This window comes from Silurus aristotelis (assembly GCF_946808225.1).
Source record: "Silurus aristotelis genome assembly, chromosome: 8".
Classification (NCBI taxonomy): Eukaryota; Metazoa; Chordata; class Actinopteri; order Siluriformes; family Siluridae; genus Silurus; species Silurus aristotelis.
The window spans coordinates 19,165,207-19,191,876 of record NC_139581.1 but is presented as its reverse complement, the minus strand read 5'-3'; the positions used below and the strand labels follow the sequence as shown (position 1 = coordinate 19,191,876).

At 38.6% G+C, this 26,670-nt stretch overlaps 1 protein-coding gene across 3 annotated transcripts in view; it reads left to right on the top strand.

Annotated features, from left to right (window-relative positions):
- grik4 (glutamate receptor, ionotropic, kainate 4) overlaps positions 1–26,670 on the top strand; it is a 454,114-nt gene that overhangs the window by 114,202 nt on the left and 313,242 nt on the right. For all 3 annotated transcript variants that reach the window (XM_083549394.1, XM_083549392.1, XM_083549393.1), the window contains one exon: positions 7,941–8,027. The gene's annotated coding sequence lies outside the window, so the exon portion shown is untranslated. The remainder of the gene's footprint in view (positions 1–7,940; positions 8,028–26,670) is intronic.

Below are 26,670 nucleotides of genomic sequence, written 5' to 3'. Positions count from 1 at the left end.
AATAAAAAAACAATAAAAGGAACATATGTCAAAGTGTGTGCAGAATTGCTTCTGGTGTGGAGTAGAATTAATTGACAGTGCTTTATTGTAGTTGAAGGCTTTTTAATGGAGTTGTAATTATCGTTATTGGAAATGCATTATCACACTTTTGTCCTGCGAACTTCACATCTGCCTGACCAAATTAAAACAAAATGTGACTTCTTCTGTCCTGATGCCCTTGCTGCTCTTTTGATTCTAGTATTTTTTAGATATTGCTTTTCTTTTCTGGAATGTTTCATGACTTCTTGTGGAAGTCAAGACACAATACAAACCTAACAGTGATAATAGTTGTTAAATACTGCCACCATTAGCTGGTTAGCTGGTAAGATCAGTAGTAATAGTAGTTGAAGTACTGGTGTCAAGTTGGATTTGGCTGAAAAAACTTCATTGGCATTCATTTGGCAACAAAACATCCAGTAACTAAGCAAATATATAAATTAAGCTAGCTTAAATATAAATCGAGGTAGCTAACATTAGACATTAGGGTAAATAATTATTGGTAAAAACCCTAACTCTAACCCTGCACTGCTTTTTGTCACTGTCACCATAGGAATCCTGTAATAGCAACCCATACGTGAGGTGTTTGGTCTAATTTGGTGAGACATTCTACTAAATATTCTAAAGTATTTATTTAGTGCACATATCATATGCATCTCACATTCAAATTTTCCAAACAGATTTAACAAATACGGAGAAGAATCATAACAGCCACATATACTATATGGAAAAAAGTTTGTGAACAAATTAGCATGGATTAGCAGGATTTATGTGTTTGTTTTTTATTTCCACATTTATTTTAATTTGCTGTTGTAATAACCTTCACTTTTCTGGGAAGATGTTTTAAAGTGTGTTTGTGGAGATTTATATTCATTCAGCCAAAGTGTTAATAACTTTCTTTCGGCTTCTCCCATTAGGGGTCGCCACAGCGGATCATCCGTATTCGTGATCCGTATGTTCAATTTCGCACATGTTTTACGTCAAAGTGTTAATAAAGAATCAAAATACTTTATTGATCCCACAGGATAATTGTTAAAATCATATACTGATGTAGGATGAGGATGCATGCAGTCAGTGTTCCGATTCGGTTCCAGCATTCCGATTCGACTGCATTTGGTGCAGTCAGCGTTCCGATTCATTCTAAAGTGGTTTAATAGGGTTAAAGTCAGAGCATTATAGCAGGCACTCAAGATATTCTCTAAACATTCTCTTTATGGAGCTTGTTTTGTACACAAAGGCATTGTCATGCTGAAGCAGGTTTGGGTCTCCTAGTAAAGGGAGAATTTAATGCTACCGCATCCCAAGGCATCATATACAGTTGTGTGCCTCCATCTTTGTGGTAACAGTTTGGGAAAGACTCACGTATGGCTGGAAAAATCAAGTCTTTCCAATAAGTCTTTACCGTTATAGATATCAAGAGAGCATTAATAGATTCATGTTGTGGTTTTTTTGTGTACAGTTCCCTTTCAGGAATTTGAGCTGCGTCAACAATGCTTTGGGAATGCTTCCGCGTTATTCCCTCTGAGACTTCAGGGTGTCTGCATCCTAAACTATATAGATGATTGGTTGATCCTAGCTAAATCAGAGCACTTAGCGGCCCGGCATCTAGATGTCGTTCTCGCTCACATGAAGGAAACAGGGTTACGGCTGAACGGCAAGAAGAGTGGGCCCCATGCTGGGAGTTCCTGGTCGTCATAAAGCTAAGGACGGATACTTCCCTTATGGGCAGGGGAGTGGTTATGAGTGGCCGCTCTGCCCAAGTCTTTGGGGAGGGCCAAATCTGCTGTGGAACATCAATTGCCTAGAGATGCTGGCTGTGCTTCTAGCTCTGAAGCACTTCCTTCTGGACCTCAAAGGCCATCATGTGTTGGTCCGTTCGGACAACACCTCTGTGGTCTCTTATATCAACCTCCTTGGGGGCTCTGTGCTCACACCTCCTGTACAAGCTGGCATGTCAGATCCTCCTGTGGGCACAGGGGAAGCTGTTCTCTACTTGAGGGCAGCGTATATTCCGGGCCATCTAAACAAGGAAGCAGACACCCTCTTGAGGCAAGGGCTGAGGCCCGGGGAATGGTGACTCCACCCCCAAGTGGTGGAGCAGATCTGGGTGAAATTTTACGGAGCTCAAGTGGACCTGTTCGCGAGTTAAGAGACATCACACTATCCACTCTGGTTCTCCCTTACTTTCCCAGCCCCTCTAGGGCTGGATGCCATGGCACAGGCTGCACACCTTCCCTCCTGTCGCACTGCTCCTGGGAGTTCTAGAGAGAGTATGCCAGGATGGAGTCCGTCTCTTTCTGGCGTCCTCACGGTGGCCGGGAAAACTATGGTTCGCAGAACTAGTAGCCCTTCTCGAACATCCTCCATAGGAGATTCCTCTCAGGCAGGGGACAAAATAGTCCACCCCCACCCGGAGCAGTAAAGACTGTGGCCCCTAGAGGAGTGGCCATTGGCCGAGGTGCCTTGGAGGTTTCTCACAGTTAAGACCGTGTTCCATTTTCTCTCTCAAGAGAGTGGGGGATCTTCAGGCCCTCTCTGTGGCCCCCTCATTCCTGAAGTTTACGCCAGGCTTGGCCAGTGCCTTTCTTTACCCTAGATCAGGGTATGATCAGTTCCACTTCTGGCCCCTCTGTCCTTCGACCTAGCTGTGCTCTTCCACACTAGGCAGGGAAGAGCACAGCTAGGTCGAAGGACAGAGGGGCGGGTACATATGTAACTTAGACAGTATTCCAAAAGCATTGTTGACGCAGTGTTTCGTTCCCTCAGTGAACCATGGTTACATACATAACCTGGAGACGTTTTTAATTCTCATATCATTATCAAGACATGAAGAGCGATGTCTTCAATATCATGCTATTGTAATAAGTATAGTTTAGTTTAATAAGCAAAAGTTTAGTTTATAAACTAAGCTCTTGTTGGATTGCTATGTGATGTAGCACACATCCATGTAATCAGTTTATTCATGATATTTGGCAAATACATGTAAAATCTGGTGAACTGTGTTTTTTTTATACTAATGTCTAGTTTTCAAATGCATTCAAAAAGTCACTAGAAGATTTATTTTGGAAATAATATATGACCAAAGGTTTGTGGTCCAAACATTCCAATTCAGATTTAGTCCTCCATTTAATAATATCCACTCATCTGGAAAGGCTTATTATTCGATTTTGAAGGATTAGTGAGATCAGGCACTGATGTGGGGTGTAGTCAGCGTTCCATTTTATCCCAAAGATGTTCCATAGGGTTGAGGTCAGGGCAATGCACATTACTTTTAAAAGTCATTGAGTGTGTTAACCTGGAAGCTGGCACTGCCTCTTTTCCTTTAAGTGAGTTTCATCTTCTGTGCTGTCCCTCAAGTCATTTTTCATGTACCCTTTCCTCTTCTCTGGCTATTCTCCCACTTCATTTTTATACAATTTCACCTTGCCTAGTGTTCAGAGACTTCTTTATTCTGGTGAATTGAGAGGTACAACCTAGATTAAAGTCCCTGCTTGCTAACAATGTCACCAGTTATACTCAATCTTTAGCTTAGTCAGTGTTCATGGAGATTGCTTTGTGCACAGGAGCATTGTTATGCTGGAATATGTTCGAGCCTATTAAATTGTACATAGATCTTCCAGGAGCATGTGTACTTCAAACTTTGTGACAAACATTTGGGGAAGGCTCCACTACTGTATAGGTAATGTACAAACATTTGGTCGTATTGTGTAATCTCAATTTTCAATAACTTGACAATTTATTTTTGAAGAGGACTTATGATAAAGGTATATTTTATTTTTTTAGAGGTTTGCTGTACAAAACTGTTTCATACTCACAAGCAAATATTTTTCTTGCACTCAGTGAAACATTGCAATTCATAAGGGCAGACTACTGCTCTTTTAAGTTAACATAACACTGATATTAAATCTACAGATGCCTGATATATCCCAATATCCAATGCCTGATATAACTTAAACTTTAAAAGAAAATGGCATATATGTTGATACCGAATATGTTCAGTTAATTTGAGTTGTTACTACAACAAAGCCCAGTGTCATCGGTAGTTGATGTGAAGCTATAAACTATGTTGGATCTCATTTAATTCAAGACTTTTCATGATTCCAAAACTTTTAACAAATATTATCAAATAAATACACTTTATGTTTGGTTTTCTCATTGTTGTTTTTTTTAAGGGAGATAAGATAGTTCAAACTCGAGCGTGCTGCCAATATGGTTACCATAAGGTTTAGATAATACCTTTAAAAATAAAACTAGCTTGATTTACAGGCATTATTATGATATTAAATGTATAGAATGTATCCAAATTGACAATAGAAGACAAATCAATTAGAAGCTTTCAGGAATCACAGTCCGCTCTATCATCCTGACTTAGTAGTTACTGCACCATTTGTCAAACTTTTCTCAACTTTGTCGCAGCACCAATGTTACCTATGCTTGCTGTCACTCATGCTTGCTGGAGGTTCACAAATTTCATTAAAAAAGAAATGGACTATGCTCATTTTGTTGCTGTGAGTCACTGTTTGTGTGACTGTAGCTTTGGACTAGCTTTTGTCTGTCAGTACCTCTTTATACTCTGCCACAAGACAATACCCCTTTTGATGCCAGGCTGCTCTCAAAGAAATAATTGTATCAGTAAATAATACAGAATATGGCAGGTTGGCAAGCAGGGACACTATTCTAGTTTGTACCTCTCAATTCACTAAAATAAATTAGTCTGTGAACACTGGGCAAGCTGAAATTGTATAAAAATGAGGTGAGGGAATGGCCAGAGAAAACAAAGAAGACATGAAAAATTAGTTGAGGGACAACACAGAAGACAGGACTCACTTGAAGAGAATGAGAGAGTGCCAGCTGCTAGCGAATGGATTAATGCACTGCATGACTTTTAAAGGACTTTTAAAGTTGCCTCTTTTTGTTACTTATCCATATTTACATTCTCTCCCTTCTCTGTATACTTCACTCATATCCCACAAGTGCAAGTGCTTGGTTTTTCTCTATCTCCCTCTTTACTCTTTTTCTCAGTCAGGTAATATCTTCACATGGGTTTTCATACCACTGCTGTGCTGATGACACTGAACTTATTATCTCCTTTCCTGTCTCAGACATACATGTTTTAACTCATATGTCTGCATATCTGCATGATTACTGAACTCCATCCACTGGTTTCCTGTAGCTGCCTGAATCTGATTTAAAACATGCATAACTACACAGACTGGCCTCCATTTCTCTGAAGGCACTTATCAAAATCTGTTCTGCATTGCTTTTCCTGCAGGCTTTTAGCACTGCTCGACCGTCCATCCCTCAAGATACCAGGAAGGCATACATCAGTTCTCTGCACTAAAAAAGAAAAACAATTTCTGGCTGTCCAACCATTTGAGTTTTGGGCTTTCTTTAAACATAGTCTCAATAACTATTCACTAAATTGCAAAATTGTGTAGAATTCTGTGAGCAACAGTATGGTTTTATGCTGAGGAAGAGCACCACAGACACATTATTTGCTTTGAGAATGTTGATAGAGATGTATAGAGAATGTAAAAAGGATTTGTGATGAGAGTAGTGAGCAGGTTGAGAAGAGCCTGGAGAGGTGGGTGTAGTGTACACGCTGGAGAGAAAATGAATGAAAGTCAGTAGGAGTAAGACAGAGTACATGTGTGTGAATGAGAGGGAGGGCAGTGGAGTGATGCGATGCAGGGAGAAGAGGTGGTGAAGGTGGAGGAGTTCAGGTACCTGGGTTGAACAGAGCAAAGTCATAGAGAGTGTGTTAGAGAAGTGAAGAAAAGAGTGCAGGCAGGGTGGAGTGGTTGGAGAAGAGTGGCAGGAGTGATTTGTGATAGAATGGTATATGCGAGAGTGAAAGGGAAAGTTTATAGGACTGTATGGAATTATGTAGTCAATAAAGAATGTGTTTACTAACCCAGAATATGTTTTATATTTGATTCTTCAAATTAGCTGTTTGCTTTGTTGACAGCCTCTCAGTGACTCTGTCAGTTACCCTCATGAGGTTGTCACCTGGAATGGTTTTGCTACAGTTTTGAAGGAGTTACCAGAGGTGTTGAGTACTTGTTGGGTGCTTTTCCTTCCTTTGTCTTCTATTTCTCCTGAGAGCCGGTTTCATTATAGCATTTGGTGGTTTTGGAGGCTGCACTTGGGAATACATTTAAAGATCTTGAGATTTTTCATGTTGACTGACCTTCACTTTTTAAAGTAATGATGGACTGTGGTCTTTTCTTTACTTTTTACTGTCATAATATAGATTTGTATTTGTAGTAGCACTTACAGGGCTATTGATTCTTTACCCATTCTTCTTCTGCATAAGACAATTGATGGTCTAAAACACATCAAGAAGACAAGATTAACAAATTAAATCTTGTAAAGGCACACTGTGAATTGAAAACCATTGCAGGTGACTACATCATGAATCTGATTAGAGAATGTCATGAGCTTTTCAAGCTGTCATTAAAGTTAAATATAGCTACTTTGGACAATCTAAAATCTAAAATAATATTATGGGTTTATGTTTAGCACATCATTCCATATGTGTTCCATTATAGTTTGGATGTCCAGTATTAATGTATAATGTGTGTCTAAACGTTTGACTCTACTGTACATGTAAATCAAAATGTAGAACATGTACTGCTCGTATAAGCAAGAGCACTATTATGCTAAAGTTTAGGTAAATACAGCAATGCCAATTTTATTATTTTATTATTCACTTTTATGAATAGAAATAGGTCCTGAAAAAGCCACATTTGTTATGAAGCTAGCTAGATCGCTCACAATGATTTTTGAAGGTACACGTCATACTTATTCCTTTTCATAATCAACCGGCAAGCTTCCACATTTTAGGCCAGAATTAATAAAAAATGTACTGTTTGCCATGTCTGCTGGAGAATAAATAACTATACTGCAATAACTGTTTTAGTGGGACTATTGGTTGAATTTGCTACAAGGCAAACACAGATAAGCGGAGCAAAGAAAACAGTGAAACTTTCCAGTACAGTTTTACTAACTATAAGCATGTTTGAAACGCTGCACATCCAGTAAATTAACTGTTGTTTGACCATGCAATAGATCATGTGGTTATGAGACAGAAAATATTTCACAAAAAAAAACTAATAAAAGAAATATACAAAACAGAATATAAAATAGAGTATACTACAATAATAATATTATTCATTCATTCATTCATTCATTTTCTCCCGCTTAAATTCGGGTTGCAGGGGCAGCAGTCTAAGCAGGCCCCCGCCTTCGACTGCTGCCCAATCCTCACAGCACCGTCCCTTACGGTCCCTCCTGCAGGTGGTGAGCCCACGGGAAGGCGGCCCCACGTCAATCCGACGTCACAGACCTTGATATTTCCCTCATAAGGGACCCCCGGAGCATAGAGGGTTAAGGGCCTTGCTCAATAATATTATATGATATAAAAAATAAAAAAAAAACATGTTTTTTTATGCTTTTCAGCTTGAAAAGTCCGAATAACTAGTTCACTAATTCAGGTTGTACAAGGCTGATTGTCTTCTAGCAAACTGTTACTTTTTGAAGATCATGAATGCTTTCTGCTGGGTGCTTGGAGTATGCCAAGAACACCATAAAATTCATTCTGATTCATATTATGGTTGGTTGATGCTATGCTGCTTATATTCCTGTTTAAAATGTTTGGCTGTGTGTAAGGGAGGTTGCTAATGTGTATTTGGCAGAGCATGTTATGCTATTGGTCAAGTACAAAGCCATCAGTGCCCAATTAAAGCACTCAAATGAACCACTGCTATCTAAACTGTGACTTGATTAGTATGCAAAAGACATACTTGATTTACTCTAATTATGATGTGTCAGTTATATGAGCTATGAGCTAGAGTGGGTAGTGTATCACCATGGGGCATCACATTCTTGCCATCTCTCCACAGGCTCTTTTCCATGATGTGAGATGCTGCTTAGAAACTAACAGCAGCCACTAAAGATCAAGTAAAGTTTCCTGGCTTTGGAGATAAAAGGTATGATGCTTTTTTATCTTTACCAAGCTTGTGTGTATATCCAGTTAATATATTGGCGTCCATTAGATAAAATGTGTCTATTTTGCCTTCTTATCTAATTTAATAACATGTTTAAACGACAACTGCTTAAAGAAAAAGTATTTATGTAAATCTCTTTTTTGGGCCATTTTTTCTTAAATGACTGTGTGCACTCAATCTGGCAAGGCCTCAATAAATGTGTGCAAAACCTTATGATCTTATTTGAGATGCAATCCATATCAGAACATAACGTGAAGATGATTCAAAAGCAGACATTATGCATGAGGAAAATCGGAACTACAAAGTAGTTATGAAAGGTATATATCACACATCTGCTTACATTTAAATAGGGACCTAGAAATCTAGAACATTTAACATATTCATCATATTGAACAAACCACCAAACATTTTATATTTTAAAGTTTTTATTCATTTCCCAATTTTATATGAAAAAAAAAAAAAAAAAAAATATATATATATATATATATATATATATATATATATATATATATATATATATATATATATATATATATATATATATATATATTTTTTTTTTGTGTGTGTTATCACAATTTGAGAAGATATGTCAACTACTCCTACTCTATGCATATGTATTAGAAACCAGATATTTTAATTGTAACAGAACCTGGAGCTACATGCAATGTGTTTAATAGCATTTTTTCCCAGGCTGGGAAGGTAACAGCAGATGGTATACAGTGGCGCCTTACTCCAGCATGTCCCTTACTGGTGTTTAGAAAACTGCCATATTAGCCCTGCCAAGACATGGGAGAATGGCTAGATTAATTTGTTGTGATAACTGTAGTTCATATTTATGGATGGGGAGTAAGATAGATAGATAGAGAGAGAGAGAGAGAGAGAGAGAGAGAGAGAGAGAGAGAGAGAGAGAGAAGGAATAGGCTTGAAAATAAGTATTGTGACTCTAGCAGCTGATCTGAGCTATTGCTGATATACGGTTTTACTTACGCATATTTTATTTTGTATGGTGCAAGGTGCTGGTACAGGATCTTCTCAACAGATAAAATGAAATAGAATTCAAAACTAAATATAATGCCAAAGAAATGTTCCCCCAAATATCACTTTTATCATTTTGGTTGCTGTTGTTGTGGTAATTAATTTTCTAATGACTATTCACAGGTTGATGAAATCAGAAAACAATGAGTAACTGAAAATTTTATTTAAAAATCTCATCCAGTCTGAACCAATTATTTCCTGACTTCATTTGTTTCTTGTTTAACTCATGTTTCAAATATAAACAGTACATCCAAACATACAGTTCAGTGTCAGTAATAGCATTTTGAAAGAAATAAATGATGGAAGAAACTCCTGACTATAACTTGCCACAAAACCCATAGCCTTTTTAACGATTTTTCTTGTTGAAACAAAGGTTTTGAACTCATGATTCTTTTAATAAATATCAATCAGTGTTTGACTTCTTAATATCATTTTATTAATAAATTGTTGTGCTAAGAGTAAATTTAGAGTCTTTCTTACATAAACTGGGTTGATTAAGCAGGAGTCTTGTGACAAAAAAGACGGGACATTATAGCCACAATAAATCATAGTACTTTGTATACTTAAGAACATTCGAAGGCAGATACTGTTGTACTTTTACTCAAGTGAAAGTTTGAACCGAGCATTTTTACTGGAATATAATTATAGTGTATCTCAACTTTAACTCAACTACATGGCTTGTGTACTTCATCCACCACTGGAAGCCTGATCCTTTTGGAACTGAGTTACTGTAAATTGATGCTCTGAGGTTGGTTTGATTAAAAGAGTCTCTGAAGTAATCATCCTTCATTAATATTTCTGAAATGCTTCAGTTCCACTTGTAGAAAAAAAACAGCCCCTAAAAAGCATAATTCTACCACCAACATTCTATATAGTAGTTACAGTTTTGACGAGGCTTAATGTTTACCTTTACCTCTTTTTCTCCAAAAACCTTTTATTGTGGACAAGTAACTCTAACTTTATTTCACCTGACCATAAAACACATCTTTAGAAAGCTTTGATCAGCTACAAACATAAAGTCTTTCTACCTTCTTGCTGTCTCACATTTCCATAGAGAGTGACACAGTTTTCCATCACTTTCTAATTCATCCCAGACCTTCTCTTTCATTTTCTGTTTATATCTGACCATCCAGTCTAATTTCCTCTGAGAAGATGGCGACAGTGTGTGTTTTCTACCTGACCTTGGCAAACCTGGTACTTTGTATTTGGGAAAAACTGTTTCGACAAATGGTCTTGGTAGATGAGGATGCTTAGAAATTGCTCCGAATTACATAGCTCATGTAAAATGATCCTGCTTTATGAGATCTATACAGAGATCCCTAGACGGTCCCATTGTAATACATGTGTGTAATCAGTCTAATGGGTGCACTCAAACTAGCCCTATTTATATGGACTCAGGGAATAAACCTGTATTAATCATAATAGCTAAAAAGAGCTTCAGAGGACATATGGAATGGTAAAGGATATTATAAAATATTTTGCATCACAAAGTTTCTAATGTTGCTGTAGGCCTATTTTGCTTGTCATTTTTGTCATATTTTTTTGCTGACCCACAATATGTAAAAAACAAACAAAAAAAAAACGCTATGTAAAAGAACCATGATTCTGTCACAGAAAAAGAACAGTGAAAAAAAAAATCACTGAAATCTGAAGCCTGCTATGACATATACTGTATATCCATTTTAAGCACATGTGAACTTTTCACCTCAGTCATATATTCTTAGTGTTCTCTTTTTTATTTTACTATTTAGATGTTCCAGTGATCACGTTTTTTGCTTGAGCGGGAAATTGTAGATATGCTTCTGCACAATTTTTCTCCCAAACCATCAACTAATATATTCAGATTAAAAGAAAAATAAATATATTCTACCAATCATATGAGTGAATAAAAGATTTCTGTCTCATTGAACAGTTTTTTATTTTTTATTTTTTGCGTGTTCACCCATAAGCTTTGCTGTAGTGACTGTGTTATAGTTACTAACCTGTAAAAATTGACATAAACCTCTTATAACCCTATCAATCAGTGCTGTTTATTCCTTGCTTACATAACTGCTGATGTCACAGTGTAGCTACACAGTGTGTTTGGAGCTATTTTGCTACAAAAAGCTAGCTAAAAACAGAAGCTTTTTTGTAGAAAAATAGATGATGATGTTCTGATCTCCTAGCACACAGGTTGAGCACTGCTAAGTAATGAGATATGTGTGCTCGCTCTGTACAGGGCGTAACTAGCAAAAAGACAATATGGAGAAGACTGCCATGCAAACAATGCTATAGCATATTCTGCTCAACTAATATTTATGCAAAATTATACCACACCCCAATAAAACCATGAAGTGAATAAATCTATAAAAGCTGCACAACCTACTGCTCTTCTATATGGTTTTCTGAGACAGGGTACAAACATACATTAGATGGAGAGGGAGAGAGAGTTGCAAGCTAATGAAGTTCTTTAAAAAGAAACCATATGACCTGCTAGCTAGCACTCCCTGACCACATAGTGCTTTTCTTTCCGTCTATTTTCCATAGCCTGCCTGAGAGCTGTTTAAAACCCTCCAATTTACCTCACTTCTATGTCAATTAAATTGCTTTAAAGTAAGAATATTTCGTATACCAGATTATCAACACATTTCTACCCTGAATTCATGCTGGCCACATTCGTTTAATCGATACTAAATGGGTTTCACACTCGCTACCAGCACAACAGCACATTTCATTTTTTTGTATCAAGAAAACATTTTTATACAATTTACAAGCGTGTCAATGAAACATGAGCGATGAAGATGGTCAATTTGGCCGGTTATAATTACAACACAGCTCCATAACAATGTGTCATGAGACTGTGAGACAGTGGTGAACAGGAAGCCTAAATGTCTTTTTTTTCTGGGTTGCACAATTATCATGTTTGCAGCATATCGGAAAGTAGAATGAAATGACTGCAGTGGAATTTTTTTATTCTATGCTTCACTTATGATAGATGGAAATATGCTTAAGTATTTCACACTTTTTTCTGTATCATGTAGCGGGTTAGATGGTATGATTGGTGTGTCCCTGTCAAATTTAATTTTATGTGGATCGAATCCCCGTATATAATAATATAATTTAAATAATACTATTGTTAATTCCATCTGTTCTGATTGACTGTTTGGGAAATAAAAGCTTTGCGCAATTTGGGGCAGGGATTAGATTCCACTGTATATACAGATAAATCCTATTTGCAATTTGCAATTGAAATAGGCAGTTATTCATTTAGATGCATAGACCATTTCCAATTATATCTTAACATTGATGAACAGATGCAGCACCACAGAAGCTCTTGTAGGATTAACTATATATGCCTGGAGGTCAGCTGTTGTGTCTGTGAATGTTTTCATGTTCACATACATCCTGTTCTTTAAAGATTTGTCTTTTTTATTTTTGACCTTTTTTCTCATTTCAAAATGTAAAAATGTATTTTACTTTGAAATTGTTACGTTATATACGGTAGAAAGCAAAGTGTCACCTCAGAGCTTCGGGGGTCCATGGTTCAAGCCTGATAACGCTGCTTAGTTTTCGCGAAAGTGTTTTACATGTTCTCCCCCAGCTTCTCACCTTCCTCCCGGCACCACCCGCACCCTCAAACTGCCGCACTTGGACCCTTGCGCCAAGGCCCTTTAACCTTAAAATTCTCAGTTGTATTAATGAGAGGACTGTGGTTTAAAGTAGCTCTGGATAAGGCGCATGCCAAATACCATTAATCTAAATGTAAACGACTGTAGGTGGCCTGCTGTGTTGAAAAACTATAAATATGTACTGTGATTATTGTTTTTTATTTCTGATTATGTACTAATTATCTAAATCAACACAATATTTTTTTTTTATATTTTTATTGTGGGAGTATAGTCTTTATGCTTTTTATGTTTTATGTCATATGTTATGGACTTAAGTGGTTGAGACAATGGTAATTAAGGTGGCAGCAGAGCCACCATATAGATCAGCCCCTGTATTAAACAAAGACAAAGATTGAAAGTAAGAAAGATAATATAGAATGCTTATATACTGTAGGAATGAACAAATCAGTAGCTCCAGTCTTTCTGATGGACAAATTTTTTTCTTTAACCAGAACAATGCTAATTTTTAAAACAGTTTTATCTGGTATATTTATATATTTAAAGTGAATGTGTGTCACCGTGGTGTAATGCAGTTCGATGTTGTAAATGCCGTGCATGCTTCTAAATAAATCCCCTTTGTTGCAGCATGCACCTTGTGTCAGGGAGCTACCAGTCACGCCTCCCTCCAGTGCTCACACTCTCGCTCAGCCTCTCCCTGCTACAAATCACCTACATCTGTCCTCCCCCTACTAATCACCTACACCTGTCCTCCATTTACCTGTCCCCTTTATAAGGTCCCTATTCCCCTTCACTCACGGTCCGATCTACCAGTTACGACCATAGACTTCCTCCCGCTCTTGTTGCCTGTGCTTCCATGCTCTATGATCTATTTTACTCCTGGTTTCTAATTAAACACGGTTAAACACAGTTATTGTGTGAAGTGGAATTAAAGGTGCTAATCAGATTAAAGTGTGACATGATATGAGGATTGGCACACAGCAGGATCTAATTTCTATTTTGGAAAACATTAACTCATGTGTAGCGTCTTACTTTTTTACTCTTGTTACTCTCACTACATTCCATTCCATCTGTACTTTGTACTGAATACATAAATTGTGTTAAGAGCGAGACCACAATTTCACATCATTGTGTGTCTGTAATAGTAGAACACGCCAGAAAATGCTTATGTGCAGCAGAATTCTAAATTTTGTAATTATTTAAATGATGAAAATATAGTTTGGAATTAAGGGCCTCACTTAGGGGCCCATCAGTGGCAGCTTAGTGGTGCTGGGATTTTGAACTCGAGGCCTTCTGATCAGAAGTCCAACATGCTAATCCCTATCTCGTGAACCACAGGTCATGTAACCACAATGCAACGACCCAAATACAACACTGCTTTATTATGGCTATATATATATATATATATATATATATATATATATATATATATATATATATATATATATATATATATATATATACAGTATATAAGAGAGAGCCTTATATAATTTTGAAGAACAGTAAAGATTTTAATAAATACATAGAAATTTATTTTTTTTGCATTGCATTGTGGTTTGTTATTTGCACTTTGTAGTGTAATAATGCAGTGTGTTAGGAAAACATAATGCTTTTATTTTCTATATCTCTCAATTCAAATCACTTACACTCTATTCACTGTCATTTGAAATAGGTCGGTTGGTATGACTGTATTGAGGACAATAATTCTAAAACAAAGAAGCATGTTTGGATCAATAGTACCAGTAATAATGATAGCCATAGACAAAGTAACACTATTACATATATTAAAAACAATTATAATGAGGATAGTAGTGGTGCATGTACTGTACATGATTGTTTCTTTCACTCTTTTTAAATCTTATATCGTTCCCTCTGTCTGACTTTCTGTCTGTCTCTCTATACAGTTCTGTCTTTTTCTCTCTCTCTTTCACTCTCAGCCTTGTGCAGCTCCATCTGCAGCACCTGAGAGCACTAGATAAGCCCAGCTGATGCTTGTCTGCTATGGAGCAGATTACTTTGTAAACGGAGAAGAGTAAAGCAGGGAGATGTGGACGAAAAAAGGGAGAGCTGTGATGGAGTTTTCTTTATTGTGCACCAGTGTGATCTTACATCTGAAACTGCCTGGGTCTTTGTAGCGCAGATTAACGCAAAGGTCATCAGATCGCTGCTACTCTGGTGTAATCAGCACTTTTACCGCTTCAATCAGACCATTTTCCTATCGTTTTCTCATAGACTTCTGAAAGCGCTGTTTTTTTTTTCAAAAACTTATTCATCATCAGTGTGTGGGAGAGATTATGAATGGCCTGGTACAGTCGTATGTGTAAACTTAGAACTTAAGGTTACGTCTGCAACATCTGTAGGATTCAGTTTTAATGTGTTTTCACACTTTCACACCCAGACAATTGACTGCTCAACCAAGATCTCAGATGCTAGGATATATACATTCTTGGGCTTGAATTGTAGCTTGCTTATACAGAGAAAAAAAAATTCTGAGCTGTGCATCAATTGCAAATTCCTAATGCCTAAAAAAGGTTTGCACTCAGGTTTGTAATGTATGTTTGTTGTAAAGCGATGTTTCTTTGAATGCATGACACAAGAAACAAAGCTTTATTCTTAAATAAGAAGATTTTTTCCCTTGCATTCAGATACATGAAGTGCAGTTTACTTAAGGCTCTCAGTGCAAGCACTTAGACCACATAGTGCGTTAATTACAGTGTCTAGATGTATGAATGTCTGTTCCTTTTGAAAAGAAATACCCTTTGCTCCGACTGACCATAATAAGCCTTCCGCCGTGACAACTTAAACAACCTGACAAGTTAAACCACCTTTTTTGACCTGATTTGCCATTGTTGCCCCAAACTTTTGCTTTCAACAAAACCCAAAGAGATAAACAACCTATAAACAATTGTGAAAATTAACCCAGCCATTAGGGGGGCACAAGCCAGTGTACTCTTAGTGCCGGTCCCAAGCCCGGGTAAATGGGGAGGGTTGCGTTAGGAAGGGCATCCAGCGAAAAACATGTGCCAAATCAAATATGCGGATCACAAATGAGAATTTCATACCGGATCGGTCGAGGCCCGGGTTAACAACGACCGCCACAGGTATCGTTAGCCGACAGGGTACCGGTGGAAATTGGGCTACTGTTGGCCGAAGGAGGAGAAGGAGAGGAGGAAGGCGTCTACAGAGACGGCAGGAAAAGGAGCAGTGTAGGAGAGTAGAGGTTCGGGTTGGTACTTTAAATGTTGGTACTATGACGGGTAAAGGGAGAGAGATAGCTGATATGATGGAGAGGAGAAAGGTAGATGTGGTGTGTGTTCAGGAGACCAAGTGGAAAGGGAGTAAGGCCAGGAACATTGGAGGTGGGTTTAAACTGTTTTATCATGGTGTGGATGGGAAGAGAAATGGTGTAGGGGTGATTCTGAAGGAAGCGTACAGTAAGAGTGTAGTGGAGGTGAAGAGAGTTTCTGATAGGGTGATGATCGTGAAGGTGGAAGTTGAAGGGATGATGATAAATGTCATCAGTGCCTATGCTCCACAAGTTGGCTGTGAGATGGAGGAGAAAGAAAGATTCTGAAGTGAATTAGATGAAGTGGTAGATGGTGTACCTAGGAAAGAACGATTGGTAATTGGGGCAGACTTTAATGGGCATGTAGGTGAAGGGAACAGAGGTGATGAGGAGGTGATGGGTAGGTATGGTTTTAAGGAGAGGAATGTGGAAGGGCAGATGGTGGTAGATTTTGCTAAAAGGATGGAAATGGCAGTGGTGAACACGTATTTTAAGAAGAAGGAGGATCATAGGGTGATGTATAAGAGTGGAGGAAGGTGCACACAGGTGGATTATGTTCTGTGTAGGAGATGCAACCTGAAGGAGATTGGAGACTGTAAGGTGTTGGCGGGGGACAGTGTAGCTAGACAGCATCGGATGGTGGTCTGTAGGATGGTTTTGGAGGCGAAGAAGAAGAGGAGGAAAGTAAGGTTTGAAAGAAGAATAAGATGGTGGAAACTGAAGGAGGAAGAGTGTAGTGTGAGGTTCAGGGAAGAGGTCAGACAGGGGCTTGGTGGTGGTGAAGAGGTGCCGGATGATTGGGCAACTACTGCAGGAGTGATGAGGGAGGCAGCTAGAAAAGTACTTGGTGTGACATCTGGAAATTGAAAGCAAGACAAGGAGACGTGGTGGTGGAATGAGGAAGTGCAGGAGAGCATTAGGGGAAAGAGATTGGCAAAACAGAAGTGGGATCGACAGAGTGATGAGAAAAGTAGGCAGGAGTACAAGGAGATGCGGCAGCAGGTTAAAAGGGATGTGGCGAAAGCCAAGGAAAAGGCATATGAGGAACTGTATAAGAGGTTGGACACTAAGGAAGGAGAAAAGGATTTATACCAATTGGCCAAGCAGAGGGACCGAGCTGGGAAGGATGTACTGCAAGTTAGAGCAATAAAGGATGGAGAGGGAAATGTGTTGACTAGTGAGGAGAGTGTGTTGAGAAGATGGAGGGAGTATTTTGAGCAGCTGATGAATGAGGAAAATCAGAGAGAGAGAAGGTTGGAGGATGTGGAGTTGGGGAAGCAGGATGTAGATAGGATTAGTAAGGAGGAAGTGAGAGCAGCGATTAAGAGGATGAAGAATGGAAAGTCGGTTGGACCAGATGACATACCGGTAGAAGCGTGGAGATGTTTAGGAGAGATGGCAGTGGAGTTTTTAACCAGATTGTTTAACAGGATTCTGGAAGGGGAGAGGATGCCTGAGGAATGGAGAAGGAGTGTGCTGGTACCGATCTTTAAGCATAAGGGAGATGTGCAGACCTGCAGTAACTACAGGGGAATTAAGTTGATCAGTCACACCATGAAGTTATGGGAAAGAGTAGTGGAAGCCAGGCTGAGAGAAGAGGTGACCATCTGTGAGCAACAGTATGGTTTCATGCCGAGGAAGAGCACCACAGATGCCTTATTTGCTTTGAGGATGTTGATGGAGAAGTATAGAGAAGGACAGAAGGAGCTGCATTGTGTATTTATGGATTTAGAGAAAGCGTACGACAGGGTGCCGAGAGAGGAGTTGTGGTATTGTATGAGGAAGTCAGGTGTGTCAGAGAAGTATGTGAGGGTGGTGCAGGACATGTATGAGGACAGTGTGATGGCAGTAAAGTGTGCAGTAGGTACGACAGACTGGTTCAGGGTGAAGGTTGGACTGCATCAAGGATCGGCCCTGAGCCCTTTCCTGTTTGCAGTGGTGATGGACAGGTTGACGGACGAGGTCAGACAGGAGTCTCCCTGGACTATGATGTTTGCAGATGATATTGTGATTTGTGGTGAGAGTAGAGAGCAGGTTGAGAAGAGCCTGGAGAGGTGGAGATATGCGCTGGAGAGAAGGGGAATGAACGTCAGTAGGAGTAAGACAGAGTACATGTGTGTGAATGAGAGGGAGGGCAGTGGAGTGATGCGGTTGCAGGGAGAAGAGGTGAAGAAGGTGGAGGAGTTCAGGTACCTGGGGTCAACAGTGCAAAGTAATGGAGAGTGTGTTATGGAAGTAAAGAAAAGAGTGCAGGCAGGGTGGAGTGGGTGGAGAAGAGTGACAGGAGTGATTTGTGATAGAAGAGTATCTGCAAGAATGAAAGGGAAAGTTTATAGGACTGTGGTGAGACCTGCGATGTTGTATGGATTAGAGACAGTGGCATTGAGTAAAAGACAGGAGGTGGAGCTGGAGGTAGCAGAGCTGAAGATGTTGAGGTTTTCGTTGGGAGTGACGAGGATGGACAAGATTAGAAATGAGTTTATTAGAGGGACAGCACATGTAGGATGTTTTGGTGACAAGGTGAGGGAGGCGAGATTGAGATGGTTTGGACATGTGCAGAGAAGGGACATGAATTATATTGGTAGAAAAATGCTGAAGATGGAGCCACCAGGTAGGAGGAAAAGAGGAAGGCCAAGGAGGAGGTTCATAGATGTGGTGAGGGAAGACATGCAGGTAGTTGGTGTAAAAGAGGCAGATATAGAGGACAGGGTGGTACGGAGACGGATGATCCGCTGTGGCGACCCCTAATGGGAGCAGCCGAAAGAAGAAGAAGAAGAAACAATTGTGAAAATTACCTGATTCTGTCTTGCTAGACATTAATTTCTGTGATCTATTAAGTCAATATTTGCTTGCAAGTAACACACCAGGCCTTTAAAATAAGAAGTGTGATTTTGTAACTAAAAACTTGAGGCGATTCCAAACTGATGTATTTTTTAAAAAAAGGGGAAACCAGGAAAAACAGAGAACTCTGAGCAAACCCAGGCAGACAAAGCGGAATCACAGAAAAATTCATGGCGACAATAACCTGAGTTTATTGTCTATTTATGTCTATTTTTTTAAATGTCAACTGGAAAATACAGTGGCCAAAGGATTTTGGACACCTCTTCACAACACCCAAATGTGTATATGTTTTTTTTCCAATTAAGATTTAGCCTCCCTTTTGCTTTTATAAAAATTCACTCCTCTAAGAAGGCTTTCCATTGTATTTTGATGCATGGCTTTTGGGTTTTATTCTTTAGGGTCAAGCAGTGATCCCAGGAAGGGAGAACTGGGGTGCTGTCCATGTTGCAGTTAATTGCAACTTTTACAGAAATATTGAGGTCAGTTTTTTCTGTGTTGGCCACTTACACCGATCAGACATAACATTGACATTATAACATTATGACCACTGATTGAATAACGCCGATTATCTCTTCATCATGGTACCTGATATTGGGTGGGACATATTAGGCAGAGATTTAACATTTTGTCCTTAAAGTTGATGTGTTAGAAGCTGGAAATGACTGGGTCAGAGCATCTCCAAAACTGCAGCTCTTGTGGAATGTTCCTGGTCTGCAGTGGTCAGTATCTATCAAAAGTGATCCAACTAAGGAACAGTGGTGTACCGGCGACAGGGTCAAGTGCGGCAGAGACTTGATGCATGTGGGGAGCGAAGGCTCACTCGGGTTTTGATCTAACAGATGAGCTCCTGTAGCTCACATTTTTAAAGAAGTTTGATTTGGCAGCAAAATTTGGCAGCAAAAGGGGGACTAATACAATATTAGGCAGGTGGTCATAATTGTCATGCCTGAATGGTGGCCATAAAGTAATGCCTGACATTGACATTTTTGGGTGCACAGGGGCACGGTCATCCTGGAATAGGTCAATTGGCATCTTATTTCTAGTTAAGGAAAAATGTAATGCAGAGCTGTGATGGTCAGGTGCCCACAAACCTTTGATTATAGTGTATAACAGTATTGGGCAGTTAGTAAAGCACCAAGTTCATAAAGATAACTAAATTGACCTCCCAAGTATAATTGTATAAAATTTTGTTTTATGCCTTTGATTTTCTTCTCTAAGATATATATGGACATGCCATAAAAGCTTAGTTCTCTAGGCTCATCTCCCCCATGCTAATTCTCTAGCTGTTGTCATATACAACCTCCTCTGCTTGAATATAGTAGCATGGGTACCTATACCTCCTTTCATTCTGGTTCATTATGTTAATCCTTCCAGATTAATGGAATCCACTATATAGTATGCTGGAAGCCTGGAGGCTTTCAGGAAATGTATCGTTAAAACTTTAATTTGTGTTAATTTAATGAGTGATCTGCTTTGAACGGTTTGAACTAATTTCTTGAACAGGGCATTTATCTCTATTCCCTTAAATCTGCTTTCATCAATCATTTGCTAAAGATTTGGACTATTTTTCCACTACATGGCAAACTACAACCTTTCATTTTGGAGTGGAGTTAATGAGGAAGTAGTGAGTCGTTACAGGTTAAAGTCATCCTTTTTTTAAGGGTAGATGTCTAATAGTTAGGTGAGGTTATTATCCTCAGGGCTGGTTATGAGAGCGTATTCCCAGGATTTTAAGTGAACTGTATAGATTTTTTTACAGAATGACAAGACTTTTACAGACACACATTTTTGGTGAGGCCAAATCTTAACTTGTTGTCTGTTTACTTCTATCATGTTTTAAAAATCTTACAGGACATTTGTGTAAGGGATAAAATGAAATGAACTATTTTAAGTATTAGCATGAAACAGGTTGACAAACAAAACATTATTCAGGATTCATAGCGGTGAACAAGCATTTGAGAAACTTCCAATTTTTTTTTTTTTTTTTTACCTTCTTGATTTCCTTTATCTCAGTTAAACTTACAACTGAGGGACTGAGCCAGCAATACTGGTTTGGTTTTACATTATTCTCATTGGACATGAATACTGAGACTGAGAAAACATTTTACTAGAGCTGAAAAAGTACCCATATTTTAATACTGATGTGAATGAATAGCCTAAATATTGATTCAATGTAGCTTGCAAATTAAAGGCTGTGGATATATTTGTCTCCTTTACTAATAGAATAAAAAAAAAAGGCTGAGGATTGAAGTGTATTCAGTCATAATGTTCATTTTTAAATGACATATTTGTGCCACCTGAAAACAGTTAAACATCCGATCCTGGGTAAAATATAATTTAATGGTGAAGCTCTTATGTGCTCTTCTAACACATGTCTGTTGTTGGTTGAGTAAAGAAACAATAACCACGTTTACACGTACAACCTTTTCGTCATTCCGATTTAAATAATTAAGATTGAAAGATTCGGTGGACTGTTTACATGAGACGTTATTTAATCCGATACGGTGTTTACATGTGCCGGCGCTTTCAATGACTTTGTGACATGCACATTAGCATGTCCTGTCCTGTTAGCATGCAGCTCCATTGTTTCATTAAGCGGTCTATTTTTATGTAAAGTGTTGCTCTTAATCAAGCAACAGTGTGACTTTGTAGGCATACTACCGCTTGAAGGTATGAGGCAAAGACGACCATGAGCTTTTTGGCTGCTGTTCAACTCTAAGGAGCATCTCAATACTAGCCCTTCCTCCTCTGCAAAGCAGTAGCGTGCAGATGAAGGACTGGTGGGGGCTGGTTGTATTGCTGGAATCTAGTGACCTGGAATGGAAACCTTTACACATTTGTGTGGATTGGACCCATGTCTTCAGCACCACTCACATTACCATAAACTGTTTACATGCCGTTTTTGCACATCTTTTCTGGAATGCTGCTATTGCTCTTTGCACAACATTATTGTTTACATTTTTGTTACTGTTTACATCTTTTTACAACAGGTTTACTGGCGGATTTTTTTTTTTTCTTTTTTCTTTTGTGTTTTGTGTATCTGTCTTGCACGCTCCTGTATTGTCTTGCACTGTCTTGTGTTGTCTTTGCACTGTTTGCACCAGGTTGCACACGATGCACTTTTTGTGGCAAGGACACTTACTAGTCCTTAACCCTGTGTTTTCTGTTTTCTGTAATTGTTGTTGTATGTAGCATCAGGGTTCAGGAGGAACGTTGTTTCATTTCACTGTGTAATGCGTTAGCTATATATGGTTGAAATGACAATAAAAGCTTCTTGACTTGACTTGACTTGACTTGACTTGGTAGAGGGATTTATGGTCCCAGAATAAGAGAACGTCAGAAATCCAGTTCCCCAATTATGAGTGTCGCGGTTGTTTTATACAAACTCGGAAATGGCGTGGAAAACCGTGTTGTGGCAAATCAAGTGTTCACAAGAGCACAGTAAAAAGGTTCATATCTTCTGCAGCAGAAGGATGAATGATCCGATACGAGATCCGATACAGATGCCAGATGAAGAGGGGGGTTTCCGAAATCACACTGAGATTTGAGGAAGCGCATTCTGTCCCTCAAATAATGGTTCTTATCAACAGCAGTAATCGGTTTAACGTGTTTACATGGCAGAATCTTTATTTTGTCCGGTTCATAGAAAGGTTTATCTCACCCCTCTCAAAACCGATTAAAAATTTATTTGGTTTGAGCATTTTGATTCTGACCATTCGTATTGGACTTTTAAACCGATTACAATGCCCCATGTAAACGTATCTACTGAATATGTTGTGATGCAGTATGTAAAATTCTTAGGCCTGTCTTTTTTGGCAGTGAAAACCAAGAACAGTATCAGTACAATCTGCAAAACAGCTTACATTTATCACTGCAATATCTTTGAAATATGCAAAATATCTGATATTCTCATATCAGAAAGCAACAATGTGTGAAGTACAAACCCTACTTTCTGTGCCACCCTGCTGCACAAATAAAGTACAGCATGAAAAAACATTTTCCTGACGGCTTCTTGTCTGCAGGCCTTTTGGCTGATCAAAGTTAAAATAGGGTCAAGTTGAATTAAAGAGCAGATAATTAAATTTCTCGGATGTAAGAGCAGGCTTCTGCCTTTATCTGCTCCCATGCTGGTTGCCTGTGATATGCACCAGTGGAGTGAAAAAGCATAAAAAAAAAATAAATATCAGCTTCACATGCTGTAAAAGTTGTGCTGTCTGTAGGATATTCATGTTCTGGGTGTTTACCTCTCTTCCTGATGCATTACTTTTGCAGCTTGTTAGAAATGGCAAAATACATTTTGGTCTCTGGGTGTGTTTGGTGGATTATTTTATGGCTCTGCCTTTGCTTAAAACACAATATTGTCATAAAATATTACGTTTAATTACGTTTAACTTTATTATTAATAATATTATACTCAATAACTTTCAATCAAGCACGTTTCTTTACCGTAATCACTTAATTGCTTTACTTGTTTGCTTTCACAGTATCTTTTCTCAGACTTTCTGTGCAGTACTATTTTTGGGGACACCAATTGTAGCAATTATAGCTTTAAGTGTTTTGGGTAAGTGTCTACAAGCTTTGCACCTTGATTGAGCCAATTTCTCCTATTCTTCCTGACAAATGCTCTCAATCTCAATCAGATTCAGCGGGGAGCATTTGCTACTGCCAACTTAAGGTCTCTCCATAGATATTCTAGAGGCTCTAAATCTGAACTTTGCCCAAGCCACTCATGGACGTTCAGAAAAAAAACACTCTAGCAGTATTTTTACTTTGAGGAATGTATTAGGCAGCCAATGAGCAGGGTTTTTTTTATTTGAGAGACATAGTGCTAGGAGTTCATCCTAAGGGGTTACAATTTTGTCTCATCAGATCAGAGAGTTTTTTTTCTTCCTGCACTCAAGCCTGTTATATTCCTTTTACTCAGGAGTGACTTCTGTCTTGTTGCTCTATCATAAAGCCCTGAATGATGGAGTATATCTCTGAAATGACTGTCCCTCCAGGATCTTTTCTCGTTTTTGTGGAGAACTTCTGAAGCTCTGTTAGAGTGACTATTGGATTCTTGGTCACTGCAACGACAAAGGCCTCTTTAGAACAGTTTTGGCTGGTTCATGTCTAACCTACTTAAATGTTAAAAAAATTGTTTTATACCCCTGTCCAGTTTTATAACAAACCATTGGAAATTTAGATTGTGTTTCTTGGGCTTCATGGGTTAGTGTGCATTGTAGGACTTTATATATTCACAGGTGTGTGCCTTTCTGCTGATCTTTGCTTAGTGATTGGTGCTTGGTGTTATCTATTGCCCACACTGGAGTGGCTGTCAGTCTGGATTTGGGAATCCAGACTGGAGCCCCTAAAGCTTCAGATGTGACAAATATATTTTAGGTGACTGCATTTGATTATTTGAAGTCCTTATCATTTCCTTTTGACTTGACCTGATAAAACCTGATAACCCACTACGATATTGCAAAGGATTTCAGCAGCCTTAGTGACAGAGACGCCAAAAACTAAATGCCAAAACTAGAAAGTAGATGCAGGGAAGGACCTAAAGCCCTAGGGCATTTTAAATATGTCCTGTGGATGGACTGTCTGCTTCAACAGTCATTAGAAATGAGATAGTGAATATGAGTAAGAAATATACTTGCAAATCCTTATTGCCTTTATCTTAATAATAATCTTTTTTCCATTTTGTGATATTGGGATGAATTTTGGCAGCCAGGCATTTCTGTTTGCTTGAAGCAGAACTGTAATGCGGGCCATCAGAGATGCAACCTAATAAATGTGTAACTGACTCTCTTTTTTAGGAGGCCCTTTTCTCGTGTCATCTTGCTCCAAAATCGAGGTCATATGGGTCTGCTGAGCATTTTTATACATGCCAAGAAGCATGGTTATTTTCTTATAGGTGTGTTGAGTGACAAAGGTGAACAAAAGCAACTGTGTCTCTCAGCAATCGTCACATTTTAGCAATCTCTTCACCAAGAGATTTCTCTTCTTTCAGCAAACACTGTGATTACTGAGGTCAACAGACACACTGATTTGGAGATGGAACAGATGGAGAGATATGCACTTGGCACACATTGCACTCTGTCAGCTATTGTTATTTTCTTTAGTGTGGCTGTTCAGGAAGAATATGTTTCAACATTGAGCTAAATTCGATGGCAGGTGTAATTGATGAGGTCAAAGAGCCCCAATGTAAACTTTCTAAAGTTTTACTTTGGTAAAATGTGCTTTTTCAAATATTTCTTTTTTAATATGGCAATCTTTTGTATATCTACCCTGGTTTCCACTGTAAATATTTTGACAGTTATGTGACAACTGTGCTATGTGGCGTTATTGACATGCTCTGTTTTTTCTGTCTTGAGCCAAGTGCTAGCAAAATAAATGAATCATAAGTATCAACCCTGCTATGGCCTAGCATCTCATCTATTGTGTCTTCTTAGCTCTTACACAGCATTCTCGGGATCGGCTTCATACTTAGCATGAACCTGACCAGGATAAAGCAGTTACTGATGATAAATAAATGAATATATGAAGACCAGAAAACATACAAGAAGCTCAACACTTGATTTGTGACACTGGTGTGGACAGGGCAGAGCTGAAGTATCCAGGAAGTAGAGAGTAGGAAATCAAAGCAGAACAAATCAATACAGGAAGTTTCATACATTCACCTTAATGGGTAGATGCAATGCACAATAATAGTTAACCTTATCTAGCAAGCTTTTCTCTGTCTTTCTCTTTCTCTTTTGCAGACCCTAAGTAGAAAATCTACTATTATCTATGTACTATTAACTACTATCTCTAAAGGTTTTAAATTCTATAACTCTGATTATTATTCTCTCTGATTTTATCTGTATGGTTGGATTGACAAAGTTGAAGGGAGTATATGGTATATAACCTAAACACTAATTATACGGCTAACATTCCTTTGTCAGAATAACGACTGTGCCACTTCGTTATTTTTTTGCATTTTGGCAGCATGTAATTAAATCTGTAAGACTTGTTGCAGTCTACATGAGCTTCAGGTAACTTGTAATTTTTGTAAATGACTAAAAATAATAAGCACTCGATCCAGATAGCAAACCTCATCAGCAAGACAGGGATGATTTACGCCTCATTAATGCTGCAACAGGAAGCAAACTATAAAAAGGGGGAAATTTTAAAACACTCATTTTTGTAGAATGAGCAAAAAATGAAATTGCTGCTGAGGTGTGTGTGTGGTGTGTGTGTGTGTTTTATCCCTCATGCCACACACGATAAAGGGAAACTTGGCATTTCTGAATCACTCTTCAAATTGTTTACTGTTACAGATTCTCCCTAATCATGCTTTATAGTTTAGAATAAAGCAAAATACACACAATTGCATTATGTGATCAACATGAAACAATCGATATAAACTAATTTGAATGTAAATTGTATTTGTCTCCTACACAGCCATTCAATTTGAACTTATTTATACTACTTATGTCAAGCAAATTGTTTATTTTGTTGACCAAAAGCAGGTTTAGACAGTATCGTGGATCTATTCCACAATGCAGCACAATATGCAATTAATTCCTAAGTCCTACTGAGAATGTGCTTTAAAAAGGAGCAGGGGGTAGATCTGGGACAAGGGCAGAATCTGTGACTAACACAAATTCTGCCCTTGTCTGTACTGGATTAGATACCACCATGGGTCTGGCAGTAGAGACCATGGGAACATGAACAGGTGCTTGGCATGGCAGAAATGGAGCAGGTGCACTGGTGAGTGGTAATGAAGCAAGTTCCCCCAGATGGTGGAAATAGAGCAGGGTTAAAACTAAGGCCATGGGCTGAGGCAGCAGGCTACTAACTTCCTGTTTAACCTGCGAGCTACAACCTGACA